Source organism: Somniosus microcephalus, unplaced genomic scaffold, assembly GCF_052327205.1.
Source record: "Somniosus microcephalus isolate GS21.2 unplaced genomic scaffold, FLI_Smic_1.0 unresolved_chr7, whole genome shotgun sequence".
NCBI classification, from domain to species: Eukaryota; Metazoa; Chordata; class Chondrichthyes; order Squaliformes; family Somniosidae; genus Somniosus; species Somniosus microcephalus.
The window spans coordinates 14,580,905-14,594,847 of NW_028225185.1; the positions used below are offsets into that span (position 1 = coordinate 14,580,905).

The 13,943-nt window shown below is 52.4% G+C and overlaps 1 pseudogene across 1 annotated transcript; it reads left to right on the top strand.

The window, feature by feature from the left end:
* Window positions 1–1,246: 1,246 nt before the first annotated feature.
* Window positions 1,247–12,798, top strand: LOC147086564 (cortexin domain-containing 1 protein pseudogene; annotated as a pseudogene). Its single transcript, XR_015075741.1, has 2 exons — window positions 1,247–1,427; window positions 11,765–12,798. The product of XR_015075741.1 is annotated as a cortexin domain-containing 1 protein pseudogene (transcript).
* Window positions 12,799–13,943: the final 1,145 nt, after the last annotated feature.

Sequence of the window (13,943 nt, forward strand, 5' to 3'; positions counted from 1 at the left end):
GAATTTCTTCACCCAGAGAGTGGTGAACCTGTGGAATTCTCTACCACAGAAGGCAGTGGAGGCCAATTCATTAAATATATTCAAGAAGGAGTTGGATATATTTCTTAAGGCTAAAGGGATCAAGGGATATGGGGAGAAGGCAGGGACAGGGTACTGAATTTGGATGATCAGCCATGATCTCATTGAATGGCGGAGCGGGCTCGAGGTGCCGAATGGCCTACTCCTGCTCCTATCTTCTATGTTTCTTTGTCTATGTTTAAGACGCTCCTTAAAACCGACCTCTTTGACCAAGCTCCTGCCCTAATATCTCATTATGTGGCTCAGTGTCAAATTTCGTTTGATAATCGCTCCTGTGAAGCACCCTGGGACGTTTTTACTGCGCTAAAGGCGCTCGACAAATGAAAGTTGTTGCTGTTTGTGGGAGCTTGCTGTGCGCCAATTGGCTGCCGCGTTTCCCACATTACGACAGTGACCACACTTCAAAAAAAGTACTTCATTGGCTTTTTCTTCCTCCTTTGGTTAGTTGACGCCGAGTTACCTCTCTTCAAAGACTGTCGATCAGCGTCACTGTTTTAAGTTCGTCAATTAAGTCCGTTTTTAAGCCATGGGATTTCCCAGGTTTCGTTTGGCCCAGCACGCCGGGGGAGAAGGCCGCTCTGCTCTCCTTCGAAATAAAACGTCCTGGGCAGCCGGGAGCCCTCGGGTTAGGCGTCTCATCCGAAAGGAATGCAACACTGCCTAGGCTAGAAATTGGGCATTATTTGTTAAATTAAAAAAAAAACAACAAAAAACTCAGTACAGGCTTCTAAGTTTCAAAAAAAATAAAGCCCAATCCCCCACCCACCCTCTCCAAAGTGACTTGAGGCAAGAAGAGTGGGGGTGGGAGGGGGAATAAACTAAACTGGAGCCTGAGGAGGACAGAGGAAAAGGCAGCTAGGCCGCAACACGGCCCCTAGCAACCAGCTCAGGGGAACCACTGCGAGCCGAAATTCCGAGGTAGACACACCAGCCCACAACCGTCTGAGCTGGAGGCCACGAGTGCTACTACCAGCTGAGCCAAGCTGACGATACCAAACAAGGTTGGGGAGGGGGGGGAGCGAATGAGAAAAAAGGCCCCGGGGGAGCTGGGTCGAGCGCATAACAAGCTGTTGACGGAGGCAACAGGTGCTGGAAATATTTTCCTCTTGAATCTTCGGATTGGAGCAGAGTTCGAGCGGGGGCGGGGTGGAGGGGGGAGGGGTTTGGTTCCCCATTGTGTACGTTCACCTCTGACCCCCCGGGGGCGGGGGAAGGAGGACTAGGCAGACACCGCCCAGAACCAACACAAGAGATGTTTTAGGGGGGTAAGGGCACCCAACTCTCCTTCCTCCAGTACAAAGTCTGAAGAATCTGATCTAACCTTCTGGAAAAGTCCAGGGAACGCTCTGGTAAGCCGGCTCTTTGTTGCTTGTGGTTCTGTGCCGATTATCCCCTCCCCGTTCCCTCCTTCCTTCCCAAAGGCTTCCTGCTGGGGTGGAGTTCAACAGGAGATGTTTGCTGTCGCCCAAGTGGCCAGTCTTAGTAGGTGAGCATTAGCAAGCTCTTTGACTAGGAACAGGAGGAGGCCATTCAGCCCCTCGGGCCTGTTCCGCCATTCAACGAGATCATGGCTGATCTGCGACCTCACTCCATCTACCCGCCTTTGGCCCATATCCCTGAACACCATTGGTTAACAAAAATCTATCGATCTCCGATTTAAAATTAACAATTGGCCCAGCATCAATTGCCGTTTGCGGAAGAGAGTTCCAAACTTCTACCACCCTTTGTGTGTAGAAGTGTTTCCTAGAGCAGTTAGATATATTTCTTGAGGCTAAAGGGATATGGGGAGAAGGCAGGGACATTGTACTGAATTTGGATGATCAACCATGATCTCATTGAATGGCGGAGCAGGCTCGAGGGGCCGAATGGCCTACTCCTGCTCCTATCTTCTATGTTTCTATGTTTCTAATCTCACTCCTGAAAGGTCTGGCTCTAATTTTTAGACTCTACCCCCTAGTCCTAGACTCCCCAACCAACGGAAATAGTTTCTCTCTATCTGTTCCCCTTAATATCCTGAAAACTTCGATCAGATCACCCCTTACCCGTCTAAATTCCAGGGAATACAACCCTAGTTTGTGTAATCTCTCCTCGTAACTTAACCCTTGGAGTCCGGGTACTAGTCTGGTTCAAGAAGGTGGCTCACAAAACCTTCTCAAGGGCAACTACGTATGGGTATCATTCTGGTAAACCTACGCTGCACTCCCTCCAAGGCAATGTATCCTTCCTAAGGTGTGGTGACTGTGGCATGAAAGTGGCCGCAGCCAACTCCCATCCCCTTTCTTGCCGGCGGTTGCCATTAAGCTGGCTGAGGCCCACAGTGGCGCCCCCTTACTGTGGCTCTGGCTGGCTGGGATTGATGCCACAACCTTCTTTGGATCTGTGCTCTACCAGATGTGCACTCACGCGCCCAGCCAGTCCCCGGCTGACCGGGACATGAAGGGTACATAGGCCGAGGGGCCTCGTCAAGGCGACTGCTGAAACCGCTCCGATGGTGCGCTGGCTGACGTACCACACTGAGTCTCGGCACCGGGCACGGTACCGCATCGCGTTAACTGATGCCAGCCAAGATGATGGCAAGAGGGCAAGGCGCCAGCGGTGGCTGGTGACACGTGAGGCACAGCTATACAGGCCTAACCGAGGCAGCCCGTTGCCATGGCAATGGGCCCTTCCCGCATGCACAATCCGTTTTATTGTCTCATCTTTCATTACAAGCAAGGTCAAAGAACAGAGGAAGACAGAAAGACTCGTATTTCTCCAGCGCCTTTCACCACCTCAGGACGTCCCAAAGCGCTTCACAGCCAATGAAGTACTTTTTGAAGTGTGGTCACTGTTGTAATGTGGGAAACACAGCAGCCAATTTCCGCACAGCAAGCTCCCACAAACAGCAATGTGATAATGACCAGATCATCTGTTTTTAGTGATGTTGGTTGAGGGATAAATATTGGCCCCAGGACACCGGGGAGAACTCCCCCTGCTCTTCTTCCAATAGTGGCGCGGGATCTTTTCCGTCCACCTGAGAGAGCAGACGGGACCTCGGTTTAAGGTCTCATCCGAAAGACAGCACCTCCAACAGAGCGGCGTTGCCTCAGTACTGCCCCTCCGACAGTGCAGGGCTCCCTCAGTACTACCACTCCGACAGTGCAGCGCTCCCTCAGTACTGCCCCTCCGACAGTGCAGCGCTCCCTCAGTACTGCCCTTCCGACAGTGCAGCGCTCACTCAGTACTGCCCCTCCGACAGTGCAGGGCTCCCTCAGTACTACCACTCCGACAGTGCGGCGCTCCCTCAATACTGCCCCTCCGACAGTGCAGCGCTCCCTCAGTACTGCCCCTCCGACAGTGCAGCGCTCCTTCAGTACTGCCCCTCCCACAGTGCGGCGCTCCCTCAGTACTGCCTCTCCGACAGTGCGGCGCTCCCTCGGTACCGCCCCTCCGACAGTGCGGCGCTCCCTCGGTATCGCCCCTCCGACAGTGCGGCGCTCCCTCGGTACCGCCCTTCCGACAGTGCGGCGCTCCCTCGGTACCGCCCCTCCGACAGTGCGGCGCTCCCTCAGTACCGCCCCTCCGACAGTGCGGCGCTCCCTCAGTACTGCCCCTCCGACAGTGCGGCTTTCCCTCAGTACTGCCCCTCCGACAGTGCGGCGCTACCTCAGTACCGCCCCTTCGACAGTGCGGCGCTCCCTCAGTACCGCCCCTCCGACAGTGCGGCACTCCCTCAGTACTGCCCCCCCCCGACAGTGCGGCGCTCCCTCAGTACAGTGCTGGCAGTGTCAGCCTGGATTATGGGCTGGAGTCTCTGGAGTGGAACTTGAACCCACAATGCTCTGACTCAGAGGCGAGAGAGCTCCCAAAAGAGACAATAAACTGAGGCTCCATCTACCCTCTCAATAGATGTAAAATGATCCATAGCGCTATTCTCATCCTCGTGTTCCAATCCCTCCATGGCCCTCACCCTCGCCCCCCCCTCCCTATCTCTGTGACCTCCTCCAGCCCCACAACCCTCCGAGATCTCTGCGCTCCTCCAATTCCGGCCTCTCGCGCATCCCCCCGATTTCCATCGCTCCACCATTGGCGGCCGTGCCTTCAGCCACCTGGGCCCCGAGCTCTGGAATTCCCTCCCTAAACCTCTCCACCTCTCTCCTCCTTTAAGACGCTCCTTAAACCCGACCTCTTTGACCAAGCTTTTGGTCATCTGTCCTAATATCTCCTTCTGTGGCTCGGTGTCAAATTTTGTCTGATAATCATAGAAACATAGAAGATAGGAGCAGGAGTAGGCCATTCGGCCCCTCGAGCCTGCTCCGCCATTCAATGAGATCATGGCTGATCATCCAAATTCAGTACCCTGTCCCTGCCTTCTCCCCATATCCCTTGATCCCTTTAGCCTCAAGAAATATATCCAACTCTTTCTTGAATATATTTAATGAACTGGCCTCCACCGCTCTCTGTGGCAGAGAATTCCACAGGTTCACCACTCTCTGGGTGAAGAAATTCCTCCTCATCTCTGTCCTAAATGGCTTACCCCTTATCCTTAGACTATGACCCCTGGTTCTGGACTCCCCGGCCATCAGAAACATCCTTCCTGCATCTAGTCTGTCCAGACCTGACAGAATTTTATAGGTTTCGATGAGATCCCCTCTCAATCTTCTAAACTCCAGCGAGTACAAGCCCAATCGACCCAATCTCTCCTCATACGTCATTCCTGCCATCCCAGGTATCAGTCTATTGAATCTTCGCTGCACTCCCTCCATGGCAAGAACGTCCTTCCTCAGGTAAGGTGACCAAAACTGCACACAGTACTCAAGGTGTGGGCTCACCAAGGCCCTGTACAACTGTAGCAAGATATCCTTGTTCCTGTACTCGAACCCTCTTGCTACAAAGGCCAACATACCATTTGCCTTCTTAACCGCCTGCTGCACCTGCATGCTTACCTTCAGCGACTGGTGCACAAGGACACCCAGGTCTCTTTGCACTTCCCCTTCTCCCAATCTATTGCCATTCAAATAATAATCTGCCTTCCTGTTTTTGCCACCAAAGTGGATAACCTCACATTTATCCACATTATAGTGCATTTGCCATGTTTCTGCCCAATCACCCAACCTGTCCAAATCGTACTGGAGTTTCCCGACATCCTCCTCGCAGCTTACCCTCCCACCCAGCTCTGTGTCGTCTGCAAATTTGGAGATATTGCATCCAATTCCCTCGTCCAGATCATTAATATATATTGTGAACAGCTGGGGTCCTAGGACCGATCCTTGCGGTACCCCACTAGTCATGCCTGCCACTCGGAAAACGACCCGTTTATTCCAACTCTTTGCTTTCTGTCCGCCAACCAGTTCTCTATCCAAGTCAATACCTTGCCCCCAATCCCATGTGCCTTAATTTTGCACGCTCATCTCTTATGTGGGACCTTATCGAAAGCCTTCTGAAAGTCCAAATACACCACATCCACTGGTTCTCCCTTATCTATTTTACCAGTTACATCCTCAAAAAATTCCAGTAGATTAGTCAAGCATGATTTACCTTTTGTAAATCCATGTTGACTTTGTCCGATCCAGTCACTGCTTTCCAAGTGCTCTGCTATTACATCTTTTATAATAGACTCTAGCATTTTCCCTACTACCGATGTCAGGCTTACCGGTCTATAATTCCCTGCTTTTTCTCTACCACCTTTTTTGAATAGTGGGGTAACATTAGCTACCCTCCAATCCATGGGTACTGTTCCAGAGTCTATCGAGTTCTGGAAGATGACCAGCAATGCATCTACTATCTCTAGGGCCCTGGGATGTAGACCATCAGGCCCTGGGGATTTATCGGCCTTCAGTCCCATCAATTTTCCTACACCATTTTCCTACAAATACTGATTTCTTTCAGTTCCTCTCTTTCATCAGACCCTATGTTCCCCGGCATCTCTGGGAGGTTATATGCGGTTATATATACACAAATCTTTGAAGATGGTAGGACAAGTTGAGAATGTTGTTAAAAAAGCATGTGGGATCCTTGGCTTTATTAATAGAGACATAGAGTACAAAAGTTACGCTAAACCTTTACAAATCACTGGTTAGGCCCCAGCTGGAGTCTTGTGTCCAATTCTGGGCACCGCACTTTAGGAAAGATGTCGAGGCCTTGGAGAGGGTGCGGAGGAGATTTCCCAGAATGGTCCCAGGGATGAGGGACTTCAGTGACGTGGAGAGACTGGAGAAGCTGGGCTTGTTCTCCTTAGAGCAGAGAAGGTTAAGGGGAGATTTAATCGAGGCGTTCAAAATCATGAGGGGGTTTTGATGGAGTAAATAAGGAGAAACTGTTTCCAGTGGCAGGAGGGTCGGTAACCAGAGGACACAGATTGAAGATAATTGACAAAAGGACCAGAGGGGGAGATGAGGAGAATGTTTTTTACGCAGCGAGTTGTTGTGATCTGGAATGCGCTGCCTGAAAGGGCGGTGGAAGCAGATTCAATAGTGACTTTCAAAAGGGAATTGGATAAATACTCGACGAGGAGAAATGTGCCGGGCTGTGGGGAAAGAGCAGGGGGGAGTGGGAATGGGGCTGGTTTGTCTGATTCTGGTTGACCTGGTTAGGTTTATCTGTTCTAGTTGCCCTGACCAGATCCGTTCTGTCCCAGTTGACCTGATTTACTACCAGGCCGTGTGACCTAACCAATAACCTGACTGGGTTTACTCAAGTCCTACCCTTCTGTGGGGATTCCCACGACTCTTTTTATAATTTTGAAACTCCTGTGGTCACAACCTATTTTCAGTGTCTCTGACTTACTCCGCGCGCCCTCGATCACAACCACCATTTTTTTGGGCAGATTTGAACAGTTATCCTGAAAGTTCACCAGATGCCTTGAAGACACAACTTCTCCTTGACAACAGAAGTGTGGTTAGCGATAAAATATGAGGAAGGAGGGAAACGCTCAGTTGCACGCTCCTTCACGGAGACTGGAAGAAGATAGCGATGGAAAGCAGAAGTGAGAAGAGTAGTCAACCCATTTCACTCACCCAGTTCTTTTTGTTTACTCATTCTTGGGATGTGGGCGTCGCTGGCAAGGCCGGCATTTATTGCCCATCCCTAATCGCCCCTTGAGAAGGTGGTGGTGAGCCGCCTTCTTGAACCGCTGCAGTCCGTGTGGTGAAGGTGCTCCCACAGTGCTGTTAGGGAGGGAGTTCCAGGATTTTGACCCAGCGACGATGAAGGAACGGCCGATATATTTCCAAGTCGGGATGGTGTGTGTGACTTGGAGGGGAACTTGGAGGTGGCGGTGTTCCCCTGCGCCTGCTGCCCTTGTCCTTCTAGGTGGTAGAGGTACATATCCATGTCGAGGAAATACCCATCTTCTCCCTCAATCTTTGGGTAACTGGTCCATCACATAGGAGCAGGAGGAGGCCATTCAGCCCCTCGAGCCTGCTCCGCCATTCACTGAGATCGTGGCTGATCTGCATCTTAACTCCATCGACCCACCTTTGGCTCCATATCCTTTTACACCCTTGTCGAGCAAAAATCTATCGGTGTCAGATATAAAACGATTAATTGAGCTGGCATCTACTGCTTGTTGTGGGAGAGAGTTTCCACACTTCTACCACCCTTTGCGTGAGGAAGTGTTCCCTAACTTCTCTCCGGAATGGCCTAAATACGATACGGGATGGACATAGACTGGTAATTCTGCTCTCTCCATTGCCACTTCAAATATTTCAACTGTCCAATTTTCCCTGAAAAGAGGCCTCAACCGCTCCTTGTGTCGAAGCATTTCGCACTCCAACAACTCTCTGTGTAAAGAATGATCTCCTAACCTCTCTCCTCACCCTCTCCGTGAACATTTTAAATTGATGAACCCTCAACGCGAGCCCCCCAACCACTTATTTGAGGAGGGATATACTTGCATTGGAGGCAGTTCAGAGGCGATTCACTCGGTTAATTCCAGAGATGAGGGTTGACATGAATCAGTCGTTCATGAAAGAAAGACTGATGAAATAATACTGAGCGGCCTACGGGTGGCGCTGTCCAGGGACAATATAAATACTCAGGCATGGGCCCAGCTTGCTCAGGACATTCCTTAACAGGAACTAGTGAAGGACACAACTAGACCTCCATGTTGTAAAACAGTTGATTAAAGCTTTGTTTAATGCTTAGACCAAGTGCCTAGTAGTTTTCTTACGTCAGAAACATTTAACTTAAATCTCCTCCACACTGCCGTTCACAATTTACATCAATGATTTCGACTTTGGAATCAAAAACAACATTTCTAAATTTGCGGAGGACACCAAATTGTGGGGGGGTGGGGGGGATAGTCAATACTGGGGAGGACTGCAGCGAATCACAGGAGGACTTTAATAAACTTGCAGAATGGGCATATAATTGACAAATGAAGTTCAACACAGATAAATGTGAGGTATTACATTTTGCTGGGAAGAATAGGGAGGTCACTTATCACTTGGCGGGTGCGAGTTGAGGTGGAGCAGAGGAACAAAGGGATCTCGGAGTACAAATACACAAATCACTAAAAGTTGCGACACAGATTAGCAAGGCCATAAAAAAAGCAAACCAAGCACTAGGGTTTATTTCTAGAGGGATAGAATTGAAAAGGAGGGAAGTCATATACTTGCATTGGAGGCAGCTCAGCGACGATTCACTCGGTTAATTCCTGAAATGAGGGGGTTGACTTATGAAGAAAAGTTGAGCAGGTTGGGCCTATACTCATTGGAGTTTAGAAGAATGAGAGGTGATCTTATTGAAACATATAAGATACTGAGGGGGCTCGACAGGGTAGATGCCGAGAGGATGTTTCCCCTCGTGGGGAAATCTAGAACTCGGGGGCACAGTTTCAGAATAAAGGGTCGCCCTTTTAGAACTGAGATGAGGAGGAATTTCTTCTCTCAGAGGGTCGTAAATCTGTGGAATTCTCTGCCCCAGAGAGCCGTGGAGGCTGGGTCATTAAATACATTTACGGTGGAGAGAGACAGATTTTTGCAAGATAAGGGAGTGAAGGGTTATGGGGAGCGGGCGGGGAAGTGGCTTTGAGCCCAAGATCAGCCACGATCTTATTGAATGGCGGAGCAGGCTCGAGGGGGCCGAGTGGCCTATTCCTGCTCCTATTTCCTATGGTTATGCTAAACCTGTATCGAACCTTGGTTAGACCACACTTGGAGTGATGCGGACAGTTCTGGTTGCCATATTATATAAAGGATATCGAGGCACTGGAGAGGGTGCAGAGAAGATTTACAAGGATGATACCAGAAATGCGAGGGTATACCTATCAGGAAAGGATGAACAGGCTGGGTCTCTTGAAAAAAGGCGGCTGAGGGGTGACCGAATAGAGGTCTTTAAAATGATGAAAGGTTTTGATAGAGTGGATACAGAGAGAGTGTTTCCACTTGTGGGGAAGAGCAAAACTAGAGGCCGTCAATATAAGATAGTCACCAAGAAATCCAATCGGGAATTCAGGAGAAACTTCTTTACCCAGAGAGTGGTGAGAATGTGGAACTCGCTGCCACAGGGAGTGGCTGAGGCGAAGAGCGTAGATGCATTTAAGGTGAGGCTGGACAAGCATCTGAGGGAGGAGGGAATAGAGGGTTATGCTGATAGATTTAGATGAGGAAAGACGGGAGGAGGCTCGAGTGGAGCATAAACACCGGCATGGACTGGTTGGGCCGAATGGCCCGTTTCTGTGCTGTATATCCTCTGTAATCCTGTGCATGTCGCACAGATGGCAGACACAAATCTCACTGACGCGCTCTGTAACACGATGCTTGCAAAGTCCCTCACTCTCCACAAGACTGAGCCGGCATGCCAGCGAGCAGCCACTGATTAGCCCCAACTTGTGCTTGTCCAGCGCAGTCACATCAGTTATGACCCCGTCCCGCACCGCGCCAACTCCCCCACTGCCCCCGGTCAAAGAGGAGAAGCAAGGAAAACCCCACGGTATTATTGGAACTGAGCACCGGCGAGCGAGAAAGAGAAGCGAAAAGAGATTGATTTTAAAAGCAGCGTAAGTACACGGTGTAATTTAATCTCTCTGAGGCTTAACAAGAGTTTGAAGAGAGCGGGACTCAAAGTGGAAAAGGTCGAGGCAATAACGTGACACATTCATCTTGATCTGAGGGTGCACCGATTTTTCAAGCGGAGGGGAGAGGGGCAGTTTGTTAACAACTCCTCACAAATAGCCTTGAGGTCTCCCAAGTGTCAGCTGTAGCTCAGTGGGTAGCACTCTCTACCTCTGAGTCAGAAGGTCGAGGTTCGAGTCCCACTCCAGAGACTTGAGCACAAAATCCAGGCTGACACTCCCAGTGCCAGTACAGAGGGTGCGCCGCACTGTCAGAGGGGCAGTACTGAGGGAGCGCCGCACTGTCGGAGGGTCAGTATTGAGGGAGCACCGCACTGTCGGAGGGGTAGTACTGAGGGCACGCCGCACTGTCGGAGGGGCAGTACTGAGGGAGCGCCGCACTGTCGGAGGGGCAGTACTGAGGGAGCGCCGCACTGTTGGAGGGTCAGTACTGAGGGAGCGCCGCACTGTCGGAAGGGCAGTACTGAGGGAACGCCGCACTGTCGGAGGGGCAGTACTGAGGGAGCGCCGCACTGTCGGAGGGGCGGTACTGAGGGAGCGCCGCACTGTTGGAGGGGCGGTACTGAGGGAGCGCCGCACTGTCGGAGGGGCAGTACTGAGGGAGCGCCACACTGTCGGAGGGGCAGTACTGAGGGAGCGCCGCACTGTCGGAGGGGTGGTACTTAGGGAGCACCGCACTGTCGGAGGGGCGGTACTGGGGGAGCGCCGCACTGTCAGAGGGGCGGTACTGAGAGAGTGTCGCACTGTCGGAGCGGCAGTACTGAGGGAGCGTTGCACTGTCGGAGGGGCAGCACTGAGGGAGCGCCGCACTGTCGGAGGGGCAGTACCGAGGGAGGGCCGCACTGTCGGAGGGCCAGTACTGAGGGAGTGCTGCACTGTCGGAGGGGCAGTACCGAGGGAGAGCCGCACTGTCGGAGGGCCAGTACTGAGGGAACACCGCACTGTCAGAGGGGCAGTACTGAGGGAGCGCCGCATTGTCGGAGGGGCAGTACCGAGGGAGGGCCGCACTGTCGGAGGGGTGGTACTGAGGGCGCGCCGCACTGTCGGAGGGGCGGTACTGAGGAGCGCCACACTGTCGGAGGGGCAGTACTGAGGGAGCGCGCACTGTCGGAGGGGCGGTACTGAGGGAGCGCCGCACTGTCGGAGGGGTAGTACTGAGGGAGAGCTGCACTGTCGGAGGTGCCGTCTTTCGGATGAGACATTAAACCGAGGTCCTCTCGGGTTGAAGTAAAAGATCCCACGGCCACTATTGGAAGAAGAGCAGGGGGAGTTCTCCCCGGTGTCCTGGGGCCAATATTTATCCCTCAACCAACATCACTAAAAACAGATGATCTGGTCATTATCACATTGCTGTTTGTGGGAGCTTGCTGTGCGCAAATTGGCTGCTGCGTTTCCCACATTACAACAGTGACCACACTTGGGTTTGAAGACCCGAATCCTGTCCCTTGTCCCGAATCCTTGCTTGCAGCGGGAGACACCCGATGGTGATCGGAAGCGCAATCCCTGCCTGATCTCCCCTTCCTGCCCCCCACTCCCCCCCCGCCAACCCCGCCAAGCCCCTCCCTAACTCAAGGGGGCACTGAGCTCTGGACACTGGCGCCTTGAATGATGTTTGCTAATCTCTCTTGGCAGGATTACCGAGGGGCACCAAGTGAGAATCCCGAGGGAGGGCCGAGACGAGGGCCGAGAAGGCGCGAACGATGCCTGTCGGACAAGGCCTGGGCAACAATTACATCGATCTGGACAAGGGTTTCGCCCTGGCGTTCCTCGCCCTGCTGTGTCTCTTCCTCCTCGCCATGATCGTGCGCTGTGCCCGGATGATTGTCGACCCGTACAGCGCCATCCCCACCTCGACCTGGCAGGAGGAGCAGATCACCAACTGATGGGGGACACAGGACACCAGCAGTATTCCCCTGGACCTCCTTCTGGGCCGCCATGCCTCCCTGGTTAATCGCGGCGGTGCCTGGCACCATAGGGCACAGACAGACGTGGGAGCGGGTCGGAGGGTCGCGGGTCGGAGGGTCGCGGGGGTGTTACGATGGAGTTACAACGCTCTCCCGGCCTGGCCTCCCCATTCCCCCAGCCTCCAGTAAGCTTCAATTTAGCCAAAACCCTGCCGCCCCCCCCCCCCGTGTCCTAACTCGCACCAAGTCCCGTTCGCCCATCACCCCCCCCCCACCCCCGTGCTCGCTGACCTACACTGGCTCCCGGTCCGGCAACACCTCAATTTTAAAGTTCTCCAACCTCGTGTTCAAATCCCTCCATGGCCCTCGCCCCCCTCCCTATCTCTGTGACCTCCTCCAGCCCTACAACCCTCCGCGATCTCTGCGCTCCTCCAATTCCGGCCTCTCGCGCATCCCCCGATTTCCATCGCTCCACCATTGGCGGCCGTGCCTTCAGCCGCCTGGGCCCCGAGCTCTGGAATTCCCTCCCTAAACCTCTCCGCCTCGCTCTCCTCCTTTAAGACCCTCCTTAAAACCGACCTCTTTGACCCAGCTTTTGGTCACCTGTCCGAATATCTCCTTATGTGGCTCGGTGTCAAATTTGTGTCTGATAATCGCTCCTGTGAAGCGCCCTGGGACGTTTTACTATGTTAAAGGCACTATATAAATGCAGGTTGTTGTTCTTGAGATGATCCCTTCTAACTTGCGATGTGTTAAGATGGGGGTTGGGGGGGGTTGGAGCGGGGTACAGCGAGCTGATTCCTATGGTGGGCCGGTGCCTTGGAGGTCTTGTTGATACTTCTGACAGCGGGACTGGTTCACGAGCGGGAGTCTCGATTCAAGTGGGACGGTCGAGAGCGACGTACGAGATTCTATTCCCAGCCTCTAGAATATCAACACACCTAGGAACCTTATTGCTTAAAGCTAGATAGTTATTTTGGAGTGGATGTACTCCTTTTTTTTAATATTCGTTCCCGGGATGTGGGCGTCACTGGCAAGGCCGGCATTTATAACAACATAAGAACATAAGAAGTAGGAGCAGGAGTAGGCCATACGGCCCCTCAGGCCTGCTCCGCCATTCAATAGGATCATGGCTGATCCCAATCTAGACTCACGTCCACTTCCCTGCCCGCTCCCCGTAACCCCTAATTCCCTTATCTGCTAGGAAACTGTCTATCTCCGTTTTAAATTTATTTAATGTCGCAGCTTCCACAGCTCTCTGGGGTAGCAAATTCCATAGATTTACTACCCTCTGAGTGAAGAAGTTTCTCCTCATCTCAGTTTTGAAAGGGCAGCCCCTTATTCTAAGATTATGCCCCTTAGTTCTAGTCTCACCCATCAGTGGAAACATCCTCCCCGCATCCACCCGATCAAGCCCCCTCACAATCTTATATGTTTCGATAAGATCGCCTCTCATTCTTCTGAACTCCAATGAGTAGAGGCCCAACCTACTCAACCTTTCCTCATACGTCAACCCCCTCATCTCCGGAATCAACTGAACCTTCTCTGAGCCGCCTCGAGAGCAAGTATATCTTTTCTTAAATATGGAAACCAAAACTGCACGCAGTATTCCAGGTGTGGCCTCACCAGTACCCTGTATAGTACCCTTTATTGCCCATCCCTTTATTGCCCCTTGAGAAGGTGGTGGTGAGCCACCTTCTTGAACCGCTGCAGTCCCGTGTGGTGAAGGTGCTCCCACAGTGCTTTTAGGGCGGAAGTTCCAGGATTTTGACCCAGCGACGATGAAGGATCAGCCGATATATTTCCAAGTCAGGATGGTGTGTGACTTGGAGGGGAACTTGGAGGTGGTGGGGTTCCCATGCGCCTGCTGCCCTTGTCCTTCTAGGGGGAAGAGGTCGCGGGTTTGG